The sequence below is a fragment of the Vicugna pacos genome, chromosome 12 (genome assembly GCF_048564905.1).
Source record: "Vicugna pacos chromosome 12, VicPac4, whole genome shotgun sequence".
NCBI classification, from domain to species: domain Eukaryota; kingdom Metazoa; phylum Chordata; class Mammalia; order Artiodactyla; family Camelidae; genus Vicugna; species Vicugna pacos.
This window is the reverse complement of record NC_132998.1, coordinates 15,231,989-15,250,456: the sequence shown is the minus strand read 5'-3', so window position 1 is coordinate 15,250,456 and position 18,468 is coordinate 15,231,989. Positions and strand designations below refer to the sequence as shown.

Sequence of the window (18,468 nt, the reverse complement as noted above, 5' to 3'; positions counted from 1 at the left end):
ACACAAGTAAGTATAACCTTTAAAAAAAAAAATGTCTGCTGTTCTGCCTGGATGTATTGGAGCCCAAGTGCGTGAGCAAGGTGTGCATATGAAGGATGGTGAGGGAGCCCAGAGTGAGGTACTGGAACTCAAGCAGAATGGCAGGATCCTCAGCATGAGGTATATGAGAAGCCTGGAGTAAGGAACACATCCTGGCACAAGGTGTCAGAGCCGAAGCAGAGAGAAAATGTTATGCAACACAAGGGACAGAAGAGCAGTAGCAGTGGGAAACTGGCTACTTACTGGGGATTGATCATATAAGAAAATACACTAAAGATAATGGGAGCTAGGTTACTCCTTATAAGAGAAGAGAGTTATACATTTGGAAAAGGAGAAAACAAAAACACTGTGTATTGAAATTGGAGAAACTGGTACCAACTCATGGTTTTCTATATATAGATATAAATACAGTGCTCAAATCTTGTTTTCTAAATACATTCCTCCACTAAAAGAAGTCACTCCTTGGAGAAATGGCTGATTCCAAGGCTGTGGCAAGGAAAGTTTAAGGTGAGCCTGGAACATTTTCTTGTGTCAAAAAGTAAGGAAGTGATCAAATCAAGTCAAAATAATACAGAAAGTAGCTTGAAGAGGCCTTCAGTGGCCAAAGCTGGGACAGTTTGACAATCAGCAAATAGCAAGTTTAATAAGGAGTGGGCTAAATATATTCTCAAAATACTTCCCCACAAAGCACTTATTAATTACCAAGAAGTAAAACAAACAAACAAAAACCAAAACCCCAAAACAAACAAAAAAACTTTACAGTAAAGAACCTTAGGAACACCTTAATTAAGTGATCAAAGTGCACATCACCAGTAATGGGACAAACAGAAACTCTATGCCATCTGACAGGATCCAGTGAGAGCACACCATCACACTGTGATACTCCTACCAAAAAATGCACCATCTGAATCCAACCACAAGGAAATATCAGGCAAATCCAGATCGAGAGACATTTTACAACAAAACTAACCTATAACCTTTTAAAGTGTCGAGGTCATGAAAGTCAATAAAAGATTGAGGAAGTGTTCTAGGTTGAAAGAGTTTAACAAGACATTACAATTAAACGAATGCAACACAGAATTCTGAACTAGATCACTTTGCTAAAAAGGAAATTACTGTGAAAACTAGCAAAATTTGGATGAGGTTTGGGGGTTAGATGGCAGTGATAAAGCTATTTCAATTTCCAGTTTTAATGTTGTTTACATAACAGAAAGTCCTTGTCCCTGTTTGGGATGATGAGAATGCACCTGCAACTTATTCCCAAATGGTTCGGGGAGGCGGGGGGAGTTCTTTGCATTGCACTTGGAACTTTTCTGAAAGTCTGAGATTGAAGGAAAAAAAAGAAAAAAAGAAGAAAATTACCTACAATATTCATTTACAGTATCTAAAATTAGCATATAAGCAAAACAGTACTCCTTTCAAATGATGAATATGTGCTTCCACCTCTTCTTATGACTCTTCTTTATTATTTATGGGATTCTTTTGGTCTGTAGTTGCACTGTCCAATACAGTAACCACTATTCTGTTCCTCCATCACACTGACCATATTTCAAGTGTTCAACAGCCACTATCTTCATCATCACAGGAAGGTCTACTACTAGACAACATTGATGCAGAATTTGGGAGACCAACAGATATTGTAAAAAACAAACTGAAGGCCAAAGAGTCAGATGGACTTGGGTATATAAATTCTTAGCAAGTGCTCTTTAGCAAGTCATTTGACTTCTTAACTTCTCCAGAGCCTCAAAGTCCTTTCTCGTAAAATGGATTAATACATCCAACACTGCAAAGCTGCTGAAAAGATCAAATGAAAATTCATGCAAAATGTCTAGAACAGAATAGAATATTTGGCATACAGTAAATATTTGGTAAACATTAGGTCTCTCCTGTAATGTGAGTGGATAATTTCTTAATCTTTGATCTCAGTACTTTTAAATCTGGATAAGCAATTATAGAAGCATCAGTTTGAAAATGAGCTTACTATCCTGCTTGTTCAAAAGGCCAGTGAGCTCCATGTTGTTACATTTTCACTCTCACCTTATTCAACTTTTATCAACACCTGACCCTATTAGCTACTCTCCCCTTGAAATACTCTTTCCTTTGATTTCTGTAATACCACACTCAGCTCCTACTTTTACAACCTTCTCAGTATTCTTTGGAAGCTCATATGCCTCCAACAAACTTTTTTTTTAATGTTAGAGGCCACTGTGATTCTATTTTAGCATTTCTTTTTTCCAGATTATATTCCCTTTCCTAAGCAATTCCACCTGAAGTTTCAATTACCTACATAAGTGACTCCATTTTTCTTTTTCCAGCCCATACCTTTCCTCTGGATTTTAGAACCATATACCTAATTGCCTATAGACATCTCCATCTGAAAACCCCAAAGCTTTTTCAATCCCACTATGTCATAATACAAAGTACCTTGGTCCTTATTTGGTACCACATTGTTCTGTGTTTGGGAACAGAAACAGGGACCCAAATTGACAAACCCTGTTCTCACAGAAATTGCATTAAAGTGAAGAAAAAATACAATAAACTTAAGTTAGTAAATTATACAGTATCGTGGAAAGTGGTACGTGCAATAGAGAAAAATTTGGCTTAAAAGGGCAAAGAAATATGGGAGGAGGGCCTATCTTACACAGAGTAATCAGAGAAAACCTCAGTAGCAGAGCAGAGGAGTGAGTTAAGAGTGAGGTAATGAAGACAGAGGAAAAAAGATTCAAAACACTAAATGCCTGGTAGACCATAATAAGGACTACGGACTTTACCATAACTGAGAAGGGACGCCATTTGAGAAGAGAAGTGACATGATCAGGCATACTTTATCAGGATCACTCCGGCTGGTGAATGTTAAAGACATAGGTGAACAAAGGTCATAGTGAGACTTTTTAGGGAGCTATTTTGTAAGTGAGAGATGATGGCGCTGTTTTCACATTTTTACACTGAACTTTCATGTGTTTAAGTACTAGGAATTACAAAGTTACAACTTTAAAAAGAGAGAAGAGAGGACCACAACAATGCAAAGATGAGTCTTGGGAACAGCAATAAAATGATACAGCGTATTTTAACTCTGCGCTCTACTCAGTGCTACGAACAGTTACCACCACTCAGACGCAAGATAAGGTGCAAGGCTATTAACTTATTCTTTGGGACAGGGAATATAATTAAGAATTTTTATTTCACTGGGCAAGGTAAGTCAAAACCTAATTTACATCTCTAAAAGACAACGGGAAATGATGGCAGAGCTAAAAGGAAGTTACAGTTTAAATTATTCTAGGGCTGACTCCATTACTTTTATGCCTGCCACTCTCTTTACTTAGGTTTTACAACTATTTCTCACTGATGTATCTTTTTTTTTAAAAGTTCAGTATCAGGTATATAAGTGGATAATACTGCGCTGTCTTATTACTAAAAGATGCTATTGATGATGAATCAACACCATGTAACTAGAGTATTGATCCATCTTATCTCTGCTGATTAACAGCACAACTTTTCAAGAAAGCTGCCTAAGCATTGGTTAGTGTCCAAAGGATTATGCAGAAGCTAAGTGACCCCTGAAGAGTTTCTATCTTAAACTGTGGACCCGATTCCCACATAAAGGCATACAAAGAAATTCCCCTTAAAAATGTCTCCATGACATGTTTCAGGCAGCACATTTAGGAACAATTTTCCATTTTCTTCCACAGTTTTCTGCCCCCTTAACATACTGAAGAATCTCTTTATAGCAGGTGTGCACTTAAAGTAAGCAAACATCCAAATCTTACCCCACCAAAATCTTAAGATGTACTCAAATTCTCAGGCAAAAAGGTCACTATCCGAATGTAAAACTGAATCATTAGCATACTTGCAAGCACCAAAAGTTAGAGCAAAAAAGTGCTGTTACAAGAAGACACACTAATTAAAAAAAAAAAAACCCCTTCATATTGCATAAACAAAATATAAAATAAATTCAGATTATCTTGATAGAATAGTATAAAACAACAAAAACAAAAAAACCCAAAGACAATTTCAAAATTTCATTTCTTCTGCCCAGTAAGTTAAAACAACAGCAAAAACAAAAGCCCCACAATTTTTTTTACTGCAGCTCTTAGCCAACAGCAAAAAAGTGAGACGATTAAGCCAACTGCCAAAGAAACAGGAAACAGAAAGCAATGGTCTGGAAAGAGACTTCATTACATATAAAAATTTTAATACAGTAAAACACAAAAACCATCAGTTATTTAAGACTATACTTCAAAAAAATGTACTTCAATATTCTGCTACTGAGGTAAGTGGTCATATGCAGGAATTAGTTTTTCTTTTAAAATGATAAAATACATCTATTAAACGTGCCTTTTCCAATATTCAGTGAATTTCCCAAATTGGGAAAATTTAAGAACAGCATCTACCAGCCAAAGCATTATATTAAAAACTTATGGTTCAGTTTTGCCTAAAAACCTTAATTCACTGGTAGTATGATAAAGACGTTAAAGTGTAATTCAAAATGAATGAAAAATGCTCAACTCGGAGACACTGTATGTCACAGTAACACTTTAAGGATACAGAGAACACTTTGAGGGTATGTTAAAGTTCCACATTCCAATCTGAATGTTTGAATCAACTACTCTAAATCAGGCGCTTACTTTCAGAACAATTTTTCAAAGGGCAGGGGAGCGGGGGTAGCAAGACCGCCAGCCATCTGTAAGACATGTCTTTAATGGTTCAGGATTCCTAGTGTCTGAGCAGGGGCGACTGCTGGAGCTAAATTGAGATCTCCTGGCCCTTTTGTTGTCAGCCCAGGAAACCGGTTTGAAAACTGGCGGTGGGAGAAGAGTTTGAAATTCAGGGGATGGGGTAAGGCGGATGCCCCGGAGCACCGGCTCTCCCCGGTCGCGCACTCGGAGAGGTCACGGCGCAGTAAAGTTTGGTTTCACGAGCGGGCTCGGACGCTGTTGACAAAAGCAAAGTCTCCCAAGTAAAGCGGCCGCGGGGGTCGGGAGCGCCCGGAAGCCCAGCAGGACACGTTTCCACCGCGGGGAGGGGGTGTACGAATCCGTCGCGGAGACTCACGCCTCGACCCACTCTCCCCCAGGACAGCCGGGCGGGGACAGGCTCGGCCGGCGGAGGCGGGTAGGCCACAAGGAGGAAATGGGACGGGGTGCCGACAGCCGGGCGGCGGCGACCGGAGCGGGGCCTCCCCCCGGGGGTGGCGAGTGGGAAGGGGGGCCCTCGCCGCCGCGGCTTCCCCCGCCTCGAGAGGCAGCTCCAACTTTCCTCCGAGCGCAGGACGCCGCCTGGGCCGCGCGGGATTCCGAAACTTTGTCCGCCCTCGCGTCGCCCCGGGCCCGCTCCTCCGCTCTGCGCCAGCCCGTGACCCCCGGCCCGCCTCGACAGCTGCCCGCGCCCGTCCACCCCCCGGGTCGGCCCGTGTTTACCTCAGGCCGAGGTCGAGGCGCTTGCTCCGGCGGCGGCGGCGGCGGCGGCCCCACTGCAGGTCCCTCGGTCCCCGTCACGCCGCCGCCAAGTTCCCCAACATGGGCTCCGCGTCGGCTTTGAGGTGCTCCGGGGGCCGCTGGGGCGCCGGCTCCGCTGGCTGGGGCGGGTGGCGGCGGCGGAGCAGGGAGCGGACCCGGGCTGCGCTGCTCCGCGCGGCTTGCGCCACCGCTGCTCCCCCTCCCCCCGCCTTGTCTGGCCTCCTCCCTCCCTCCCCCCTCCCCGCCCCGCGCGTCTCCTTCCCCCTCCCTGCCGCTCCGCTCCGCTCCGCCGCGCCGCCACAGGTCGGCGCGCTACGGTGACGCGGACGGCGGCGGGAGCCGCCGCACTTTCCCGGCTCGCTCGCTTTGGCCCTGCGTGCCAGGCCGCAGCGCTCAACCGGACCGCAGGGGGGCGCTGGCAAACCACCGCTTGAAACAGAGGAACCTGGCGGGCGGAGTCACGGTCACGCGGCCTGGGAGCGGGAGGGAGAATGCCAGCGAGTGGCGCGGGCTGCTGGGAAACATCCTCCCAGCCCGGCTCTCCTCCCACGCAGCGGGTCTTGCGCATGCGCCGTGCGTGGAGCGCCGGAGTGGGCCCTGCTTTGGCGGCGGTACCCGCTAAGCCGCCAAAGACGATGAAGGAGGCTATTGGGGACCTGGACGTGAGGGGGGTTGCACGACATTTGCTATCCTATCTTTATGGTAATCTGCTATTGAAAAGAGTGTTAATACGTGGTTTGGCGGTGGATTGAGTTTTCACCCATGAGCGTTGCCCACCTGAGCTGCATCCTGCGAGGAAGCTGAAAGTGGCCCTAACTTGTAAGCCCACGTCTTTCTTCCCGCTGGGTGGGCATTGAGAAAATGCCCAGGGGAGAGGTTTCCCACGTGACTCATCAAGCCTAGACGTATCCCCGTATCTTAATTCCCACAACAAAAAGTTAAACTTGGGCCGTTTAATTTAACCCCCTTGGTGGGTTTACTAGTGACCTGCGATGATTCATTAATTTGTCGGAGCCTGCGGTGCAGGACGTGTATGCCATTCCTTCCCGGGCGGGTCGTCAAATCTTTTGTTTTATCTCAGAAATACCTTTCAAACTTTTTTTTTTAAAGTCCCTGACTTTAACCTCATAGTTCCTTTTCCGAGCAATTTCTTTAAGCTCTGGATTTCTCTACCTGCCCTCCGTGTCCACCCCTCTTTACCAGGGGGCCCTTGCAGTCCCCCCACCCCGCGCGCATGATTGTCCAGCTAAGAGCTCCGTGTGATGAGGCTCTTCCTTCGGGTCTCCCCGCCTGCTTGGCTCCCCCAGGCCTCAGTCACCTCCGTCCGTGCCGCTCGCATCTTTTCGTGTCGTCTGCACCCTTCCTCCCTTTCTGTGCGCGCTGCGCTGTCGCGTCACGCTGAGCCCAGCCTGGAGTGACTTTCCTCCCCACTTTCTCGGGACCTCGCCGACTGCGCACCCCTCTGCGGCACTCTCGCAGAGTGAACTGGTCGCCTTGGCCCCTCCTCGCTTCTCTACCACCCTCATCCTATGCATCATGTTTGGTCTGCTCTGCCTGTCTCGCACTGTGAGCACTGGGACAGTGTCTTTAAACACTTCACTAACAACAGCTCCTGGCACGGTGCCTGTCACACAGTAAGGACCCGGTAAACAGTTGCTGAAGGATTATATAAATGGCAGCCTTCTCTTTCTATTTAAAAGTCTTTAGAGTTTTACAAGGTATAGTCTGTGATATGAGCTTTGGGAATTTAGATGGGGTCTACCGTGTTTGGGATATTTGAAGGAACAATGATCTAAAGGAGTTGATAGCAGTACATTGTAAAGAATGTGATAAAGGATGACTAAGACAGCCACTGAAAACTTTGTTTCAAGAGTTGTGTGGTATAACCAGATCAACAAGCGATGTTACAAGACATTCAAGTGAATACAGTGAGAGTGCAGCTTTGTTACATACTTACCCATGTCCTCATCCTAGAGAATCCAATCTCTAGGAGTCTAACTCCAGATAGAGACTTTTGGTGCAATATTATTCTTTTACATAAAAATTTATGTAAAAATCTCCTGTTTCCAGGGGAGAGATATTAAAACTTAATCAAAGGTCAAATGATAACATTTGCCAAATAGAAAACTATAGCTTTTAAATTAACATTAACAGTACACCATTTCAGCAAAACTGAACACTAATCTTTTGATATGTGTATTCACTGGCACCCCTTAAGTATTATGGGAGCATGTTTTAAGAGAAAAACACTCTTAGTGCTAATGAGTTAGTGGTTTCTACTTTCCTGTGCAAATAGAAAAGAGAATGGTGGTTTGTAATAGGCCATCTCTTGCCTCCCCAGGGAAAAGACCATGTATATCTCTGTACAGAAGTATTCTCCTAATAATGTTTGTATGATAGAGATTTATTATTCTACTGTTTCAATATTTTTATTTACAATATAATAAAGAGATCTTGAGTTTTCAATAAATAAAAGATGAACTATAAGATGTAGAAGTAAAGATTGATATACCATCACAGTCAAAATTTTAGATTTTATTATAACCATAAAATGATATGCATTATAAAACAACCTTGAACTGAATGTCCAGTTGTCATGTTGCACTTTCCCAGCACTTAAAATACCAAACCTGTCACTCAGCAACAGAAACTTATATTGACATCTTTAGAAATGACCGGTAATCAGTGTACTGATTTTAACAGAGCTTTATCAGAGATAACAGCTATTATTAATTTAACTATTATTGAATACAAAATAATAATCAGATCAAAAGGGGTAATCACAGTATAAAGATACTTGTTTAAGTGGGAAACATGGTTCTAATATATACTCTGTCACTTAAGATCTCTGCAGTTTGGAACAAATCACCTAATTTTTCTGGCCCTCAGTTTCCACATCTATTACAGAGGAAGTTTTTAGTTTAATGATCTCTGTGGCATTTATAGAGCAGAAGTGTATGGAATCAAAGGGTGTGCAGTTTAAAACTCTTAGAAGCAAAACATGGCCAAATATACATTATCTTTGTAAGAAAAGAAAAATGCACATTTAGTTTATAGGAGCTTTTTAAAAGACGGTCAGTGGTTTATTCCTGTTGTCACAACTGAAGGGATTTTAATCAGGATAATACTGATTATGGTCCAGTTGTTTTCTGTGTGGAATTAAGTTTATTTCAGCCACAATCAATTGGGTGTCTAGTATCTGGGAGATGCTGTGAGGTGGTTATAGATAAATGAACAGTGTGTCAGAGACAGTTTAGTGGGTACAAATAAGACAAGTACAAAAACTAAGCAAGGATATAAATTTCATAAAAGGAATAAAAACAAAGTGCTGGATGGGGGAAATGTGTTTGGGATACTTGAAGGAACAATGATCTTGAGTTTGCAGCATTGTAAAGAATGATAAAGGATGACTAAAACAGTCACTGAAGATTCTGTTTAAAGAATTATGTGATACAACGAGGGAGAGAATACAAGGACCAAGGACAGTTTCATAAAAGAGCAAATCTGAACAAAATAGTCAGATATTATTCCAAATGTGGAGACCTGAGTTTCTCGCAGGGCAGTCTCCCATCCCCCACAGCACCTCCTCCACATGTTTACCCCTCCCCTCAGTCTCAGCCTCACAGTCACTCCTGCTGAGCCCCTCGGCCTTGAACCCAGCAGAAGATGCTATCACAGCTTCTTTGCTGATACCTATAAAGTCTGTCCATAACTGTCTATATCCACACCCACCTTTTTTTCTCTTCCACAGAGGAAGAACGATCTCCTCTCTCCATTAAGGCTTCGCTTTCTACTGTTGCTGTCGGTCTAGTTTTTCCAGACTTTGGGATGTTCAGACCATTACCATTTCTAACAGTTTGAGAACTGACAGAGGGCTGCTAACTCTTCAATCCTAACGAATAACAGTATGCATTTTTAAAGTCCTCCCATCTCTTAATCATCATGATTTCCTAAAAGAAAATTATTTGCAATATCAAAAAGCTAAATTGTGTGAACTACTCTGGTTGTCTGTTTGCACTTCCCTGCGGAACAGTGAAGCCATCACAGCCCTGGGACATTTGTTACCCTGCTCTGAAACAGATCCCCTCAGGGCCCGCTCCATGGGTTACTCTGTCTGCAACATTTTCAATCTCTTCTTTACTGTAAAGCAATTTATCTCTTTTTTCCAAATCTAAAAATAGTTTACATTTTAAGACACTTCCTCATTTCACTTTCTATTCACTTTTTTTTTAAAAGGTAATAAACATTCATTTTAACACTTCAAACAGCACGGAAGTATATAAAGTCTGTCATCCCCCCATCCCAATCCTGGATAAAACCAATGTTAAAAGATGGATGTTTCTCTCTATACTTTTCCCAGTGGTTATAGAAACACGTACATATAGAGGTTTTGATTTTTATTTTTACAAATAATGAATCACACCATATGTTTTTTTCTGCAACCTCCTTTTTTTCATTCAACACTTTATCATACATACTCTCATCTAGCTCATTTCTTAATTAGCTGCACAATATTGTATAATATTAATGTACTATATTTTTGAAGCCATTCCTTTATTGATAGATAATGAGATTGGTCCAGACTTTGTGCCATTATAAATAATGCTGGTAGGGAGGTGGGTGTAGCTCAAGTGGTAGAGCACATGCTTAGCATGTACGAGGTCCTGGGTTCAAACCCCAGTACCTTCTCAAAAAATAAATAAGACTAATTCTCCCCCCAAAATAAAATGATAAATAATACAATAATAAATAAATAAAATATTTAAAAAATAAACAATAAACAATGCTGGAGTCAGTAACCTTATATATATTTCTTTTGAAATTGTGCGACTTTTCTATAGCATTGAATCCTTAAAGTGTAATTATTGAGGCAAAAGATATGTACATTTTTTATTTTAATAGATAATACCAGTAAAGGGTACGTATTGGAGTTTCTGTTTGTTTGTTTGTTTTTTTTACCACCCAGCATCCCTCTCCTCTTTTTCTGGTAACAGCTTGGTTTTCTTTAGATGAATTAGTCCTCCTCTCTTAATCTGTGGGGTTACAAATGGTGTTGACTCCTCCTCTGGCTTCTATTTGGTGAATGATGGTGTAATATCCCACTAGTTAAAGTGCTGTATAGTTCAGCGATGGACACACGACTCAATTCAGGCCAGTAAAAATTAGATCAAGAGCTTTTCTTCTCTGCTGGACTTGTTGCTGTAAGACTATAAGCTCTCTTCATGAAGAGGGACCTTTACTGAAAATGACTTCCACTCAGAGGAAGGCAGAACTGAGACCTAGAAAGAAAATAGATTGTAGTGATGACATTTAGGTCAATTTGATCCAGCTATGACTTGATTTTCAATTATGTGACTCTATAAATTACGTTTGGAGTGAGGATTTGAGTTGGGTTCTTTGTTACTTGGAACCAAAGGTGTCTTGAGTGACACATTGCCAGATTATATCTAGAATTATTGTAGTTCACACACCACTCAAAGGTAAAAAGAATGTCTGTCTCTTCGTCTCTTGATGGACTAAAGTGTGACACTTAAATTTTGTTAGTGGAATATGCATTAAATGCTGTCTCACTGTTATTTTAAATTAGTGTTTCCCTGACTACCAGTGAGATTGGACTTCTTTTCATGTATTTTTGGGGTGTTCAGAGCCTTTGCATGTTTTATATTAAGTTGTTGGTCTTCAATTTTTCTGATGTTTTCATAATATCCCTTTTAGGTTAGATAGAGCTCTTAACTCTTGGTGGTCCGTGCCTTATGTACTATTTTTTCACTATCATCTTTCAGCATTGCTCATGGTGGCTTTTGTCATAAGAAGGTTTTAATTTTTATACTGTTAAATCTGACCTTTCACTCTTAAATCCACTGCAGTTAGGCTCATGTTGTCATCACTCCACTGAAACTCCTAGAAAACGTCACTGGTGACCTCATACATGCCAAGTGCAATGAACTCTCTACAGTCTTCAACAAGCAGTTATTATCCTGTATTGACGGCCCAGTGTGTACCAGGCTCTGTGCTAGGCACTAGTGATATAAAGATAAATAAGATACTGTCCTTGCCCTTAAAGAACTTGCAGTTTAGCACAACCACCAAGCAGATGAACATAATTTCAATATGTAATTGTTGCTAGATGTTGAATTTGTGTTATGGGCTGAATTATGCCTGCCCCCCCCCCCAAAAGCTCATGTATTTAAGTCCTAATACCCAGTAACTCAGAATGTAGTATTTGGAGATAAGGTCTTTAAAGAGGTGATTGAGTTTGAATAAGATCTTTAGGGCAGGCCCTAATCTGGTATGACTGGTGTCCTTGTAACAAGATGGGTGCACATAGAGGAAGACTATGTGAAGGCAGAAGATGACCATCTGCAAGCCAAGGAGAGAGGCTTCCGGAGAACTAGCGCTGCTAACACCTTCATCTCAGGCTTCCAGCCTTCAGAGCTGTGAGAAAATAGATTCCCCCTGTTTTAGCACCCAGTCTGTGGTAGTTTGTTATGGCAGGCCTAGCAAACCAACAGAGTTTGTCTCCGTAACATCTCTTCCATGCCTCCCCCTGGTGTAGTATCCTTGTGGTGGTGGAAGGCAAGGATTAAGTTCATTCCAGCAACCAACTCTGGTTGTTTAAGCCATTCAAGTTATTCCCATCCCTCTTGTCACAGTGAGTAGTTGACAAAACCCTGACTTTGGCCAATTTGTGTCAGGGAAATTTGAAAAGCTGGTGACTCTTTTCCATGTTCTTCAAATAAAGCTAATAAAAGCCTGCTGGCTTGCCATTTGGATGGGGAAAGCTGAGAATATAAGCCCTGGAATTACTGCAGCTACGGTGCTTGTGAGCAAAGCTAGCTTTAGAATGAATAATGCTGCTTCTGGGGAGGGCACAGGAAAGAAATGGAGCGAAACTGGATCCCTGACATCAAATTAATCCTGACACCTACCCAGTTACGTGAGCCAATAAATCCCCTTCGTTATTTCTTGATTTATCTTAAAACTTACAATGCAAAAGGCCCTATCGGTTATAAGATGCACAGGGAAGGGAACCTACCATAGATTGTGTTCCTTAGGAAATACACTTTGGGATGGAGATTAGGGCACAGAAACGTCACTGGGGAGTGCGCTGAGGCTCCACCTGTGGACAGAGTAAAGGAAGCAGGCTTGGGCAGAGGAAGAAGTAGACTTGTGATGTAATCTAACAAAGACCTCAGCCATTCCTACAGGGAGCTCTGAAGACTTTATGCTACCTCAATGATCAATCATTTTGGCTAAACCCAGAAAGGTAAGGTGGCTCTCTTGAGCCAAGGGCACATTCTGGAGAAGGATTCCGTTGAAAGCTATCAGCCTCTGACACTTCCAGCAGCTGGCAGAATGACTGTTTCGGTCCTGGATGGGGAGATATCTGCATCGGGATATTCACGGCAGTTCATCCATTTATATATCATAAATTCTAGGAGCAGCTCTTCAAAAATTCTGTTGTGGCTCTACTCCTGGAGAAATTTGCTAGGAAAGAATGGATGGGATTAACTACAGCCTTTGACGCTGTTTTTGGGGCCACAGCTGAGGCTGATCAACTTCCACTGTTAATCTTTGTAGATTCCTCTCACTCTGCTGGTCTAGGCAGCTTACTTAGTGCAGTGACCCAGACCTTCTTCCCTAAGGGGCCCAAGACCTTCATCACCAGGTCCTTTTCTAGTTGTAGCTGTTGTACCTGTCCACGTACCTTCTAAATTAGGCAAGTGAAAACCAAGACACAGATGGATTACCTGAGTAGCAAACATATACTTTCTTATCCCTATTGCCTGCCTAATGAAGGTCGAGGCCAGTTATCTGTGCCTGCTGGTTTCTTGGAATGAGGAGCCTGAAGTGACTGGGGTTTACTGGAGCTCTTTCTGTGTCCCTTAGTGGGAACATTTCCCCTCTAGAGGCCAAAACCACTAACCTCTGGAGAAAGAAGACTAAAAATTCTCCAAATGGATCACTAGGAACCATAGTACAGAGGTACTCCCACCTCCACCTTTCAGCTCATGGACCCATGTATTCCCCCTTTTGGGGACCCTGTACCATGTAATGAATGTCAATTTAGAGTGTACCTTAAGTCCTGGAAGGTATTCTTTGCAAGCTGGCACCTCAGCTGATTTTTTTTAAGGGCCATTCCAGTCCTCGATCAGTCTAGCAGTTTGTTCAGGTGGTACAGTATATGAAAGGGTCAGTGGAGCCCATGGTCATGTGCCCACTGCTGCACTGACACCCAGGTCAGCAGATCTGGCTAAGAACCTTCAGGCAAGAGGTCTAGGTTAGAATGTTTAAATTACAGTCAAGATAGATTGATACCACTTCCAGGAGGAAATGGGTCCAGTGTAGGGAATGGGTCCAACTGGCCACCAAGCCGCTGGTAGATTTCTCTAAAGGGATGGTGCCATATTGGGAGCCAAGCATTGGTCTCTGTTGCTGGAAGGTTGGCTATTTGACAATGGCAGTACAAGCCTTGGTAAGTGGGAGCCCATGACCCATGTGTAACCTCCATTCCTGCCCCATTCTTATCACACACCTGTTGAACTAACACAAGTAGCCAGTGGCAAAGCCTGGCCAATGTCATCTGGACAAATCATTGTTGCTTGTGGTTGTTTAGTGCCTCTTCTGTGACTGATACTCCCTGTTGGCATAAATATGTAAAACAAAGATCTTCACATTTCATGTGCATTTTTATAGACTCATCCACATACCTCTTTTCCCAGACCTCTTTATCCTTCCTCCTTGTCTTTCTCCCTCCAGACCCTGACCAAGCAGACATTTGCCAGTTTCTATGCTTTCCACACAAAGTAAATAAATAGATACACTTAGACACTGGAACTGCTGCCTTTAGGTCCCCCACACCTTGGGGCTGTGATGGAAGAAGTGAAGACCAGGCCAAGCATGAGAAACAAAAAATCTCTGTTGGACTCAGACCAGGAATCCATGGGTCTTGAGGATCTCTTTGTCTTTGTACAATTGTCCTTAGATTCTCCTCGGCTTGTTTTCAGCTGCTGCTTCTTTCTGATCTTGGCTTCTCCTTCCTCTTCTCCACAATGGCTGTCATCACTTGTACTTCTGTGAAAACTTGGGAGCCAAGCATCCCAGATCGGCAAACTTCTGAGTACGCTTCAGACACACAACCTTGAGGGAAGTAAAAACCACCATCCAGTTTCTCTTCTTATGAGCTAGAGCAGCAGCGGGGCAGTGGGGACAAGGGCTAGATTCCATCAAATACTTTCGGGCAGTCCAGGGTGGCCAGGCCTCACTTGGTCTTGAATAGCAAAATGCTTTGCAAGGTTCTGCCAACAGAAGCTTCCAGGGGCCCGGACGTGGTAGGGCTCTCAGGACAAGTTGGTGTTCATGTGTTTGTGGAAGAAGACCAGATACTGCAACTTGCTTCTGTAGAAGTTGCCAGAAACATGGATGCCCTCCCAGCGCATGACTATCACCTTCCTGCCTGGCAGTAACTACGTGGCCACAATGATCGCCTGGAGACCAGGAGATGGCTTCAGCTATGCAAGTACCAGGACCTGCCCCTCCGCCTGCTTTGGCCACTGTCTGGGAAAAGCCAGGAACTATTCTACAAAAGGTCTATAAATCTCCACTGCAAACGCCGTGACCTCACTCCATAACCCTAGGAATCTGTGTTGTTATTCTCTCTCTTGGGGCTTGCCATAAACTTAAATGTTTACATAGACAAGTAATCTCAAATGTACAAATACATAAGGACAAAAAAAAATCTTTACAAATCTCATCATTACGGACAACTCCTGTCAAATCATCAACATCCTGATGAGCCTCTTTTTAGACCTTTTTACATGTACTTACATAAGTAAAAGTACCTATATAATTGCTGTTTTGCAACCTGCTTTTTGGTTCAACAATTTTGTCAGTGTGTCTACATCTACATCATTCCTGTGTTTGGCTAGATTGTAAATTATGTAACCAGTTTGCTAGAGGTAATGAGTTAACTGGGTGGTACTGCCCTCTAGAGTATGTTTTGTGTCTAGAGTATTTACATATTGAAATACGTATTATTTTGTTACAAATTGCTTTCCTTTTATTTCTCTTTTATAGTATCCATGACTTCCGTTTCAGGACTGTAAAGGGAATGTTATAAAATACTTTTATTACACGAAGGGGACTGAGTTGGCTAGGGCTGAGAAGCTTTGCCTGTAGATGGACAAAGTCTTTCCAATTTTCAGTATTACAAAACATTCTCTGATGAGTGTCTTCATGCATTCATCCTTTGGAGTTGGTTTGCTGTGTCAAAGGATATGCATATTTAAGTTTTTTTCGTTTGATACTTACTTCATTTTTGAAATATTATCTATTTATTTTCATTCTTATTTTTTATTGAAGTGTAGTCAATTTACACTGTTAGTTTCAGGTGTAAAGCAAAGTGATTCAGTTATGCATATAAAAACATACTTTTTTTTTCAGTTTCTTTTCCATTATGGCTCATTACAAGAAATTGAATATAGTTCCCTGTGCTATACATTAGGTCCTTATTGTTTATATATTTTATGTATAGTAATGTGTATCAGATGCATGTTTAAAATTTTGACACACTGCACCAATTTACCCATATACCACCAGGGCATGGGGGCACCAGTTCTCTCATATACTCACCAACAGTGATGTAGTCCTGATGTCTATGGAGGTACCTCTTCTCATAAGAGGTAGATAAATTTTTCTCAAAATTTGTATTTTATGTCCTGGGATAAATCTAGAGTCCCTCCCATATTTGGAAAGTCCTAGGAATGTACTTTATTCCTGGTTACTTCTAGATTTAATTTCTGACTTCAGTTGATTTCTCTTTCTCTTCTTCTTTTTTTTTTAATAACATCTATATTTAAATATACTTCACCACCATACAATTCACCCATTTAAAGTGTGCAATACAGTGGTTTGAGGGTATATACAAAAAGCTATGCAACCATCACCAGAGTCAATTGTACAAGTTTTTGTGGAGGGGGGCAGGTAATTAGGTTTGTTTGTTTGTTTGTTTATTTTAATGGAGGCACTGGGGATCGAACCCAGGACCTCCTGCTTGCTATGCACGTGCTCTACCACTGAACTATACCCTCCCCACCACAGTCAGTTTTAGAACACGGTTTTCCTCACCTTCCTGCCCCAAATCCCATTCCCATTGGCAGTCGTTCCCCATCCCCCACTCCAGCCCTCTAGCCTTAGGCAACCACTAATCTGTCTCTGTGAAGTTGCCTATTCTGGACATTTTGTATAAATGGGATCATAAAATATGTAGATTTTTGTGACTGACTTCTTTCGGTTAGCATAATGTTTTCAAAATTCATTCATGTTGTAGCATGTAGCAATATTTCATTTTTTAAAGTATTATTTGTTCATATCTTTTTATTGTTGAATAATATTTTGTGGTATGGATAGATGACATTGTATTTATCTCTTCATCAATTGATAGCCCTTAGAGTGGTATCCACTTTTTGGATATTTGGGTATTATTTGGATATTATGAATGATGCTGTTATGAATAGTCATGTACAAGTTTTTGTGTGGCATATATTTTTATTTCCCTTGGGTTTATTCCTAGGAGTAAAATTGATGGGTCATATGGTAACTATGTTTGACCTTTTGATAAACTGCCAAACTTTTTTTTCCAAAGCAGCTGCACCATTTTACATTCCCATCAGTAGTGTGTAAGGACTCCAGTTTCTCCACACGCTCAACACTTGTAATTTTCTGTGTTTTTGATTGTAGCCATTCTAATGAGTGTGAATTTGTATCTTATTATGGTTTGAATTTGCCTTTCCCTGATAGCTAACAATGTTGAACATCTTTCCATGTCTTTATTGGTCTTCTGTATATCTGCTTTGGAGAGGTGTCTATTCAGATTATTTGCCCATTTTTAATTGGGCTACTTGTCTTCTAATTACTGAGTTGTAACAATTCTTTATATATTGTAGATACAAGCCCCACATCTGATACATGCTTTGCAAATCTACTCTCCCATTCTATGGATTATTTTCACTTTCTTGACGGTGTCCTTTGAAGCACAAGTGTTTTTAATTTCAGTGGTGTCCAACTTGTCTATTTTTTCTTTTGTTGCTTGTGCTTTGGTGTCATATCTAAAAAGCCATTGCCTAATCCAAGGTCACAAAGATTTATGCCTGTGTTTTCCTCTAAGAGTTTAATAGTTTTAGCTCATATATTTAGGTCTTTGATCCATAAATTTTTGTATGTATATATGCATAAATTTTGTGTTTATGCAACTTCAATTTTTGGCATGTAGGTATCCAGTTGTCCCAACATCATTTGCTGAAAACACTTTCTTCATTAAATTGTCACGTATCCATTTCAAAAATCAATTGACTGTAAATGTAAAAGTTTATTTCTAGTCTCTCAATTCTATTCCATTTATCTATGTGGCTACCCTTATACCAGTTCATCTTATGTCTTGATTACTGTAACTCTGCAGTAAGTTTTGAAGTTGGGAAGTGTGGGTCCTTCAATTTTGTTCTTTTTCAAGATTGTTTCAGCTATTCTGGGTCCCCTGAATTTTCTTAGGAATTTTAGGATTAGCTTGTCAATTTGTGTAGGAAAGGCAGCTGGAATTTTGATAGTGATCAAGTTGACTCTAGAGATCAGTTTGGGGAGCATTGCTGTCTTAACGCTATTGTTCTCCAATTCAGCACACAGGATGCCTTTCCGTTTATTTAGGTCTTCTTTAATTTCTTTCAATAATGCTTTCTTGTTTCCAGTGTATAGGTTCTGTGATTTTGAGGACTAAATTTATTCCTTTTACTCTTTCTGATGCTATTGCAAATGGTATTGTTTTCTTACTTTCATTTCAGATTGCTCATTCCAAGTGTATATAAATACAGTTGATTTTTGTGGATTGATCTTATGTCCTGCAACCTTATTGAACCACATTTATTAATTCTAATAGTTTTTTAGCGGATTCCTTAGGATTTTCTACATATAAGATTGTGTC

The 18,468-nt window shown here is 41.4% G+C and overlaps 1 protein-coding gene and 1 long non-coding RNA gene across 3 annotated transcripts in view; one reads left to right on the top strand and one right to left on the bottom strand.

Moving 5' to 3' along the window:
- The window catches only part of SCAF11 (SR-related CTD associated factor 11), a 57,978-nt gene extending 52,266 nt beyond the window's left edge, over positions 1 to 5,712 (bottom strand). For both annotated transcript variants that reach the window (XM_072972938.1, XM_072972939.1), the window contains exon 1: positions 5,457 to 5,712. The gene's annotated coding sequence lies outside the window, so the exon portion shown is untranslated. The remainder of the gene's footprint in view (positions 1 to 5,456) is intronic.
- Positions 4,969 to 18,468, top strand: part of LOC107033415 (uncharacterized) — a 122,733-nt gene continuing 109,233 nt past the window's right edge. Inside the window, exon 1 of the long non-coding RNA XR_012078395.1 lies at positions 4,969 to 5,151. This is a non-coding gene — a long non-coding RNA (uncharacterized lncRNA). The remainder of the gene's footprint in view (positions 5,152 to 18,468) is intronic.